Source organism: Schistocerca americana, chromosome 8 (assembly GCF_021461395.2).
Source record: "Schistocerca americana isolate TAMUIC-IGC-003095 chromosome 8, iqSchAmer2.1, whole genome shotgun sequence".
Lineage (NCBI taxonomy): Eukaryota > Metazoa > Arthropoda > Insecta > Orthoptera > Acrididae > Schistocerca > Schistocerca americana.
Window position 1 is genome coordinate 468,809,245 of NC_060126.1, and position 12,034 is coordinate 468,821,278.

Here is a 12,034-nt window from a genome sequence, read left to right on the forward strand (position 1 = left end):
CACGCAACCAGGGCTTAAGATGAGGCACGTGCAGCATGACAGAGTATTGTTGAGAACGCTGCCGTAATGTTTCTTGTATCTGCATGTCGGTGAGATGTCGGGCACAATGTGGCATTTCATCACAAAGGCCACGGGGTTAGCGTCACCAGCTGAGCTACTCGCCATAGCTGTCAACAAACAGGAGGTACTCACAGTACTGTAGAATGAGGCTACCACATTGTCTCTAGTTGTCACGCCCACCCAATGCTTTCCTTACTCCTTAGTGGGGTCGATTTCACAGTCTACTGCTTCAACAAACTGCGTGTTTGTGATGCTCCTACAACATACTGGTTTTAGTCCTTTATTGGTGACACGCTCCAGTGCATGAAGAAGTTGAGTGATTGTGTGTGAAGTTGACTCTGTATGTAGACAGGGTATTAAAAGCAAAGCAACTGACGATGTGTTTATGCTTACGCAATTTAGTGCATTGATCGTCTGTGTTTCATTGTGTGTTAAAAATATTTTTTTTAGTCACATATATGTGACTGGATCAGTTCAAGGAACATACGTAGAAATATTATTGTGTAAATAGAATGTTAACCCTGTACCTAGTTAAATTTTTTTCAAACGATAATTTTCAAACAATCATTAAACTATGTTCAGCATACTTACGTCACTTTTACTGTATCTGAACGTTACATTATTTTCATTCTTCTGTTTAACTGTAAGTATGAATATGCCTGAGTTGGTTTGCATGCACCTGCTCTCATTTGTGAAAATATTAATGTTTCTTTATCTCACATTCATCTTCATGATTATAAGTTTTGTCAGTTTTGGACTTTTAATGAGTCAGTGCAATATAGAGTCTGTAATTCATCGTTTACACAATAGAACACTACAGTAGGCTGCCAATATAAGTTAATTTGCTCTCTTTTGCTACTTTCACTTAAAACAAATGCTTCACAAGTGATTTGTTTACGTACATTTATTATTATTTTTATGCAGTTTACTTAGTTTTAAGGGCACACTCATGTACACTGTGAGTCAAGCTATGGCAGAAATTATACAGTATGTATGTGGCGTGTATTCACCTTTTTTGTAGATGTAAAGTAATGGTTGTATTGATGCAACTTGGACAGTAGCGTTTTCTTGAGACGATTTAGTATTTTGCTTCACTAATGGAACAGAACTTTCTTGTACATGTTACTACAGTATATGTCCCGATGTTTAATGGTTCTAGGTTGTATTTTTGTGCAGTTAGTATATAATTAACCAACCACACATACAGTTACGACATTTTGTGGATGAATAGTTAATAGTTTCTCACTCACTCACATTTGCTGCAATTGGATTCCTGACATAATTAATTCCCATGATTACTACGTTTCTTCTTTGATTTTTAATTTTCTAAATTTTTAACGTAAATTTCATTTTAATATTTATGAAAAGTTTTAATTTCGGTGGGAAATTAAGGGTCTATTACCTTTACATGTAATGAATGCAACATTATCGTTGACGTCAACAATTTTTTGGCAGGCTTGGCAAATAAGGGGCCGAAAGCACCACTTTGGTGCGTCATGAACCAGTAAGGACGTAAAGAAATTTTCGTATTTAGAGAATTAATTATTGGTACAGTGCACAGTCTTAGTAACAACTGTGTCTTTTGAAATGACTGTATGACGAAGAGTTGAGTTATATTAATAAATAGTGTTCAAATTTAATTCAAGTAATTTAACGCTGAAAGAAACCTCATTCACGCTAGAAATAAATGTACTTGTTGCAACCACAGAAGATCACCAAACTATACAAGGAGAACTACAGTCATCGACGCTTATATTTTACAAAACATCTAATTCGTGAAAATATTCTTGTTTACAAACGGTATCACATTTTCAAACTGTTTTTATGCCATACCTTCGATACATGAATCTTTATGGAGTGTCCGCCATACTTCCACAACACTGGCTAGCTTCATGATGTCTTGTACAAACGTGGTGACGCATAAAACCTATTAAAACATGCAAAAAAGTAAGCATAAACAGCAACGTAATAAGGCATATATGTTCAAGGTCTCATCTCACTGGGTTGGTAATACTATGCATGTTTGCTAATGTCAGAACCGGTTTTGCCCTGAATGGTCCCCTATGCCTCAAGCTCCTCAACTGAAGGAGTAAGGCGACCATTACTTGTTTCTGTTGTTAGTTGTCAAGTACCGTGTGATGATCTTCCTCCCTACATTTCCAGTACAGGGAATCACTTATTCTAGGTTGCTGCAGGTGTTCGCTGTGGCGTGGCAGCGTCACACAGAAACTATGCAGTGTGGCCAGTTTGAAATACCATTGTGAAACCGGGACGCACAGATATATCTCACTCTAAGATCGTCCACTAGAGACAGTAGTAATTTTCCAAATGTCTTATGATAAGCCACGGAGGAAAACAAGGAAAATTGGAAAATGTAACACCAGACATAATCTATCAGACTCTGAATATTTTTCCCTGAATACAAGGAATCCAAAACACAATGAAGAGGAAGTAAGACACTTGCACGTACTGCAGCACAGGTACTTACAAAATGAGTCAATGTTGCTTGAGGCAGGAAATGTGTTTTCAGCAGGTCAGGGAAGACAGAGCGACAACCTCTGGACCACCACCGACTGTCAGAACAGTGATGTGGCAGCAGAGGAGCGAGCTGACAGAGATTTGCCCAACGACGACATTGGACCAGGGAGTGGCACCACATCATCTTTTCAGACAAGTCCCAGTTCTCAATAATCAGGATTGACAAATGTGCATGTGGAGGCTCCTAGGAGAAAGAATGTTGCCAGATTCCATTCACCTTCATCATATGGGCCTAGTACATGGCACCGTTGTATGTGGTGCCATTTGGTATCCAACATGGTTGCCTCTGGTTCGCACAGTAGCAGTTTGAGAGCAGCTGGTTGATACTCTACGACACCATTTATTTATTTTACATGACCAATCTTACAAGTAAAGGTCATACAGTCTCCGCAATTATTTATATTTCTTGTACACCCCAAGAAAAAAATAGCACACCCTTTTAGAAGTTTCCATCCACTCAAGATTTACTGTCGCAACAGTGCATATGAAGTACACGAAATGAGTACATTTACAGATCAATACAACAAGCAGTTCCAAGGTACCAGGTATCAAATCACGCTGAAATACCCATATTAGTATGTAATGTAGCCTCCACGGGTGGCAATGCAGTTGTTGATACTGGTATCCAGTCGATCATACAGATGGTGACTACTGTTCTGGGATATGTTATTCCACCCCTGCCCGACCTGTTCACGTAGTTTTGTAAGAACTGTTCATTGACAAATATCCCATCATATCACACACATGCTCAATTGGAGACAAGTCCGGAGTGTGTGCTGGCCAGGGCAGTTACTCCACATCCTGCAGAACACGTTTAGTTTCACGGGCACTTTGTGGGTGAGCATTATCTTGCTGGAACAAAACATCGCCTTCTGTCGCAAGAACGGCAAAAGAATAGGTCTAACAACATTCCGCGTATTAGTGACCTGTCATCTGTTACATTACCAGATGCCAAGTTTGTGTTATTTGCAGATGATACAAACATTGCAATAAATAGTAAATTAAACATAAATTTAGAAAGGGCAGCTAATCATATTTTTACTGGCATTAATAAGTGGTTCATAGCCAATTCACTGTCATTAAACTTTGAAAAGACCCACTGTATGCAGTTAAGAACTTCCAAGAGATTTCCTTCTGGTGTGTGTGTAAAATATGATGACATGGAAATAGGAGAAGTTGAGAGTGTAAAATTCTTGGGATTTCAACTTGATAATAAATTCAGTTAGGAGCAACATACTAACGAACTGCTAAAGCGCCTAAACAAGTCTGTGTTTGCAATGTGAATGATGTCAGACATAGGAAATATAAATATAAAAAAACTGGCATATTTTGCTTATTTTTCACTTCATTATGTCATATGGTATCATATTTTGGGGTAACTCCACAAACAGAGAAAAATTTTTTAGATTACAGAAGCGTATAATAAGAGCAATGAATAGTGTAAATCCAAGAACATCATGTCGAAACCTATTCAAAGAATTGGGCATATTAACCACAGCTTCTCAGTATATTTATTCCTTAATGAAGTTTGTTGTAAATAATACATCTCTTTTTACAATTAACTGCTTAGTACACGGTATCAGGATAAGAACAATATATATAAAGATTTAAAATCACTTACTCTTGCCCAGAAAGGAGTCCAGTATTCTGCAACGCATATTTTCAATAAGTTACCAGCAACCATTAAGAGTTTAGTTTCAGACAAGGCACAATTTAAACATAATTTAAAAGAACTTTTGGTGGCCAACTCCTTCTATTCCATCCATGAGTTTCTCAACAAGTGCAGTGGACCATTTTAATGAAAATTTATTATACTTTAATTTTTGAGAATACTTGGTTGTAACAGCCAAGTAACTACCTACTGTGTGAATGATGGATGTATGGAAAGCAGATGTAAGTCTTAAGTCTGTAAACAGTGGAAGTTTAATTTTAAACCTTGTACATAATCTGACTGTTCTTAACTGAGGATCACTGAAATGAATAATTTACTTTAATTTTTGACAATACTTGGTTGTAACAGCCAAGAAACTAGCAAATGTCTGATGGATTTAATGAAAGCAGATGTAAGTATTAAACCTGTAAACATTAGAAGTTTAAATTTAATTCATGTACATAATTTTACTGTTTATTGACTGAGGATCATTAAAATTAATGAAACTCAAGTTTTTCTAATTACATTTTTTTAATGTGTTTATCTGACATGTTCCACACCCAGGAGGATTCCCTCTTTTATGGGTCTATGGAATGAATAATTAATCTAATCTAATCTAACCGAGTGCTGCTTAGAGTCCCCTGGAGAAACACAAAAAGGTGAACGAGAGTTATAGCTTATTTCACCCTAGGCTATAAGCTCTGGGGTGTGGGCAGTGGCCGGCCGAAGTGGCCGTGCGGTTAAAGGCGCTGCAGTCTGGAACCGCAAGACCGCTACGGTCGCAGGTTCGAATCCTGCCTCGGGCATGGATGTTTGTGATGTCCTTAGGTCAGTTAGGTTTAACTAGTTCTAAGTTCTAGGGGACTAATGACCTCAGCAGTTGAGTCCCATAGTGCTCAGAGCCATTTGAACCATTTTGTGGGCAGTGTGTCTTGGACAAATGCACTCTATGAGACAGCGCTCACCAGGGATACATCGTACGTGCCAAGGCAGAGTCTGCTTTCATCGCTGAAGACTGTGACGAGCCATTCCATCTTCCAAGCGATCCACTGACGGCACCATGTTATTATATATTAATGACTTGCCATTCTATATTCATGAAGAGGCAAAGTTAGTTCTCTTCGCTGATGATACAAGTATAGTAATCACACCTGAGAAACAAGAATTAACTGATGAAATTGTCAATACTGTCTTTCAGAAAATTACTAAGTGGTTCCTTGTAAACGGACTCTCACTGAATTTTGATAAGACACAGTACATACAGTTCCGTACAGTGAATGGTATGACGCCATTAATAAATATAGACCTTAATCAGAAGCATATAGCTAAGGTAGAATATTCCAAATTTTTAGGTATGTCCATTGATGAGAGATTAAATTGGAAGAAACACATTGATGATCTGCTGAAACGTTTGAGTTCAGCTACTTATGCAATAAGGGTCATTGCAAATTTTGGTGATAAACATCTTAGTAAATTAGCTTACTACGCCTATTTTCACTCATTGCTTTCATATGGCATGATATTTTGGGGTAATTCATCACTGAGGAATAAAGTATTTATTGCACAAAAGCGTGTAATCAGAATAATAGCTGGAGTCCACCCAAGATCATCCTGCAGACATTTATTTAAGGATCTAGGGATATTCACAGTAGCTTCTCAGTATATATACTCTCTTATGAAATTTGTTATTAACAACCAAACCCAATTCAAAAGTAATAGCAGTGTGCATAACTACAATACTAGGAGAAAGGACGACCTTCACTATTCAATATTAAATCTAACTTTGGCACAGAAAGGGGTGAATTATACTGGCACTAAAGTATTTGGTCACTTACCAAATAGTATCAAAAGTCTGACAGATAACCAACAAGTATTTAAGAAGAAATTAAAAGAATTTCTGAATGACAACTCCTTCTACTCCATAGAGGAATTTTTAGATATAAATTAAGAAAAAAAAGAAAAACAAACAAAAATATTAAAAAAATAAAAAAAATAAAAAATAAAGAAAAACAAAAGAAACACAAAAAATAAAGTTGTTATATTAACTTAAGTATGTTGTTAAATTAACCTAATTATGTCATGTATTGGAAAATTCGACTCGTTCCATATCATTACGAAATATCGTATTCATGATCCATGGAACTAGTATTAATCTAATCTAATCTAATCTAATCCAGTAGAGTCACACGCTCCGTCACTGTAGCTTGAGTGGAAGATGGGCTGCAGGTGTCCGTGCCCATATTCCCACTGCTAATAACTAGTTCGCAACAATTCCTGTTGACACACCTGGGCACACAAGGCCTCTTATCTGTGCTGTGGTAGCTGTACGATCTGCCACTGCTGCCCTCACAATATGACGATCCCTGCAAGCGTCTGTGCTGTGTAGAGGTCGAGAACTTCATCTACGGGTGTGAGAATGTTCACGTAACGACAGATACCAGGATCATTGCACAACTGCTGCAGCACGTCCAACTTGTCTGGGAATTCCCCGAAAGGACCATCCCACCACTCAGGAGATCACAATCTGACCGCCTTCAGACTCGCTCAATTGGCTGTAGGCAGCGCAAGTGCGTCTCCGTGACACGGTTGCCTCCTTGCCTCACACGTTGCACCACGCTGCGCCTTCTGTCTGTGAGCATTCTTATTAAAGGGTGGACACGGACGGCGCTCTGGTAGCTACGCCACTACACTATCTGTTGGTGGACGACGTTGAAACCATTATCAGTACATCTACTATCTCCATGTGGCAAAATCGATGTCGCCTTTCCAGGTTCTAACAACCCTACCACAACAAAGGTCAAAAATTAATTACGATTGTAGTGTTGCTCACGCTGCTAAATATTGCATTTTCGGGCAACAACAAAGTTATATTATGTGGGAGGTGTCATTACAGCACAGTTAATAAAGCCATTCCTTGAAATAATGGATAAACTAGGCACTCATCTTTTCGTGTTTCCCGCGCTGGTCTCGTTGTGAACTCATGGCTCAATCGTCGAAAATCTAGGTAGTGATGATTCCAAGCTCGGATGCAAAGAGGCCTAGGTGTTATTCTGCGATATTCAAAAGTTTTATAGATGTGTTTCATAAACCATTCTTGAAGATTAAACTTTTGCAAGTTAAGACAATGGTGATGTAAAAAAGTAATCAGCACTCCGAATTTAAGTTACACTTCTTGTTTTTATTACTTTTGTTGCAACATCACTTCACAATAAAAAACATACTCAAAAATATCTTCCTCACTGTTAAAGTTCACATTTCATAAACTGACTACAATTTGCGTCTTTTCAACATGACGACCAAGACTCGAGTCTCCAATAACCGCTTACAAGCCCAAAAATCAGAGTTACAAGTACGTCAAAGATCATAGTGAAAAAATAAAGAATACACATAAGAATAATATCATTGCAATATAAACATATCGATGTATCAAAGTACCTCTAGATTAATGAAATCAAATCTGAATGTTGTCACAGAAATATGTTAACTATTTTACACATTAGAATATTGCTGGTATCGAGAGGTTCAGGTGAGATGCCGTAATGGTAACCTAATACAAGTACCATTACAAGGTGTACTAGATTTTTTTCTGGCAGTGTATGTCACTCTAGCGGAGAACTCATAGTGGTTTGTTGACTGTCAACTAGTGTTCGTAGGAATATGATAAAGGAGATTAGAATACATACAGGGACATAATTATAGACAATCATTCGGTATCCATGAATTGCAGATGTATCGCATTTTCTTTGTGCAGTCCTCGTACAGTAAAGGGGACCATTAAAAATCTGTATCTGGTTTAGTGATCATAGAGGAGATTAAAATATATGCAGAGGCATACAGACATTCACTTTTACTCGATCATTATGCATCTGACTTCAAAAAGAAGGAAGAAATCGAAAATACTGCTACAACATAGTACACGGCGTGCATTGGTTTGCAGATTACGTACACTACTGGCCATTAAAATTGCTACACCAAGAAGAAATGCAGATGATAAACGGGTATTCATTGGACAAATATATTATACTAGAACTGACATGCGATTACATTTTCACGCAATTTGGGTGCATAGATCCTGAGAAATCAGTACCCAGAACAACCACCTCTGGCCGTAATAACGGCCTTGATACGCCTGGGCATTGAGTCAAACAGAGCTTGGATGGCGTGTACAGGTACAGCTGCCCATGCAGCTTCAACACGATACCACAGTTCATCAAGAGTAGTGACTGGCGTATTGTGACGAGCCAGTTGCTCGGCCACCATTGACCAGACGTTTTCAATTGGTGAGAGATCTGGAGAATGTGCTGGCCAGGGCAGCATCGAACATTTCTGTATCCAGAAGGGCCCGTACAGGACCTGCAACATGCGGTCCTGCATTATCCTGCTGAAATGTAGGGTTTCGCAGGGATCGAATGAAGGGTAGAGCTACGGGTCGTAACACATCTGAAATGTAACGTCCACTGTTCAAAGTGCCGTCAATGCGAACAAGAGGTGACCAAGACGTGTAACCAATGGCACCCCATACCATCACGCCGGGAGATACGCCAGTATGGCGATGACGAATACACGCTTCCAATGTGCGTTCACCGCGATGTCGCCAAACACGGATGCAACCATCATAATGCTGTAAACCGAACCTGGATTCATCCATAAAATGACGTTTTGCCATTCGTGCACCCAGGTTCGTCGTTGAGTACACCATCGCAGGCGCTCCTGTCTGTTATGCAGTGTCAAGGGTAACCGCAGCCATGGTCTCCGGGCTGATAGTCCATGCTGCTGCAAACGTCGTCGAACTGGTCGTGCAGATGGTTGTTGTCTTGCAAACGTCCCCATCTCTTGACTCAGGGATCGAGACGTGGCTGCACGATCCGTTACAGCCATGCGGATAAGATGCCTGTCATCTCGACTGCTAGTGATACGAGGCCGTTGGGATCCAGCACGGCATTCCGTATTACCCTCCTGAACCCACCGATTCCATATTCTGCTAACAGTGACTGGATCTCAACCAACGCGAGCAGCAATGTCGCGATACGATAAAGCGCAATAGCGATAGGCTACAATCGTACCTTTATCAAAGTCGTAAACGTGATGGTACGCATTTCTCCTCCTTACACGAGGCATCACAACAACGATTCACCGGAATGAGATTTTCACTCTGCAGCGCACTGTGCGATGATATGAAACTTCCTGGCAGATTAAAACTGTGTACCCGACCGAGACTCGAACTCGGGACCTTTGCCTTTCGCGGGCAAGTGCTCTACCAACTGAGCTACCAAAGCACGACTCACGCCCGGTCCTCACATCTTTACTTCTGCGAGTATCTCGTCTCCTACCTTCCAAACTTTACAGAAGCTCTCCTGCGAACCTTGCAGAACTAGCACTCCTGAAAGAAAGGATACTGCGGAGACATGGCTTAGCCACAGCCTGGGGGATGTTTCCAGAATGAGATTTTCGCTCTACAGAAGGAAAGCTGTGAACCCGGGCGTGAGTCGTGCTTTGGTAGCTCAGATGGTAGAGCACTTGCCCGCGAAAGGCAAAGGTCCCGAGTTCGAGTCTCGGTCGGGCACACAGTTTTAATCTGGCAGGAAGTTTCAACGTTTCACCAGGCAACGCCGGTCAACTGCTTTTTGTGTATGAGAAATCGGTTGGAAACTTTCCTCATGTCAGCACTTTGTAGGTGTCGCCACCGGCGCCAACCTTTTGTGAATGCCTTGAAAAGCTAATCATTTGCATATCACAGCATCTTCTTCCTGTCAGTTAAATTTCGCGTCTGTAGCACGTCATCTTCGTGGTGTAGCAATTTTAATGGCCAGTAGTGTATTACAGGTGCATATTATTCATCGGTTCTGGACCGTTTGAAAACCGAGCTCCAAGAAAAACGCCGGCGACTGGACAGCAAAAAATTCCTTTTCCATCACTACAATGCACCAGCACACACCTCAACAGTTGTGGTCGCACAATTAATGGAAATAGGATTCCAACTCGTTTCACATCTCCCCTATTCTCCACACTTGGCTCCCTCAGACTACTATTTGTTCCCCAATTTGAAGAAATGGCTAGCAGGACAAAGATTTTATTCAAACGAGGAAGTGATTGTAGCAGCTAATAGCTATTTTGCAGACTTTGACAATTCCTGTTATTCAGAAGGGATCAATAAATTACAACAGCGATGAACGAAGTGTATAAGTCTAGAAGGAGACTATGTCGAAAAATAAAAAAGGTTTACCCCAAACACGTAAGTAGTTTTTATTTTTGCACGGACTTTTCAAACGCCCCTCATAAGCTATTGAGCTGTGTGTGCGATAGTGTCCGCGCACTAACCTCTCTACTTTCGTAATTGTGTGGATGATATTTTTCCGGGAGTCAAAACACCGTACGCGATTCATTGTGGTAGCTGCACTGCTAATAGCACTTAGGATCTCACGAGCGCTTCATTCCGCTGATTTCATGCGAGTTTCTAGAAGCGCCCTCCGGAATGTTCGAAGGCCCCTGTTCGTCAGTACGTGAGGTGTACCTGGTACTGGTTCAACTGTGGTTGTTCCTTCGCGTTTCCACTTAACGTTCACATCACCCACAGTCGACGTCTGCAGCTTTAGAACACTTCAAGTGGCTGTGACGGATTTGTTACTCAGATGAGATCCGATGGATGGTAACCGTTCGAGGCCACTCAGCTACGCCCGGGTTCCCGGGTTCGATTCCCGGCGGGGTCAGGGATTTTCTCTGCCTCGTGATGACTGGGTGTTGTGTGCTGTCCTTAGGTTAGTTAGGTTTAAGTAGTTCTAAGTTCTAGGGGACTGCTGACCATAGATGTTAAGTCCCATAGTGCTCAGAGCCATTTGAACCATTTTAGCCACTCAGCTCTCCCGAACGACCCATTTTGCTGTCACTGTTTCTCAAATGGCTCTGAGCATGGACATCCATGCCCGAGGCAGGATTCGAACCTGCGACCATAGCGGTCGCGCGGTTCCAGACTGTAGAGCCTTTAACCGCTTGGCCACCTCGGCCGCCCACTGTTTCTCCACTCCCAACACAACTCTCCCCGCCTCGTCTTACACGCTACCGGTGGCCGTCCCTAAAGACCTAGTTATCGACGGTACGCTAAACACCAGTCTTCCTTCTTTCTTATACTTGTGTGTTTGTCTCTCGTAGCTTCTATTCGTCAGTTCCACATTACATACAGTGTCTGTGTATTTTTGATCAGTTAGTGCAGGTGTAGTCATACCAGAAGAATATTTTTCACTTTTCTAAAATCCATACTGCAATTAAGTAAGGGCAAATTTTCATTCGATGTGGAAAATGCGTATATTGGATATTGTTGTTGTTGTGGTCTTCAGTCCAGAGACTAGTTTGATGCAGCTCTCCAAGCTACTCTATCCTGTGCAAGCTTCTTCATCTCCCAGTAACTACTGCAACCTACAGCCATCTGAATCTGCTTAGTGTATTCATGTCTTGGTCTCCCTCTACGATTTTTACCCTCCATGCTGCCCTCCAATACTAAATTGGTGATCCCTTCATACCTCAGAACGTGTCCTACCAACCGATCCCTTCTTCTAGTCAACTTGTGCCACTAATTACTCTTCTCCCCAATTCTATTCAATACCTCCTCATTAGTTATGTGATCTACCCATCTAATTTTCAGCATTCTTCTGTAGCACCACATTTCGAAAGCTTCTATTCTGTTCCTTTACTACTTTAAGTGTCTCATTTCCTAATCTAATTCCCTCAGCATCACCCGATTTAAATCGACTACATTCCATTATCCTCGTTTTGCTTTTGTTGATGTTCATC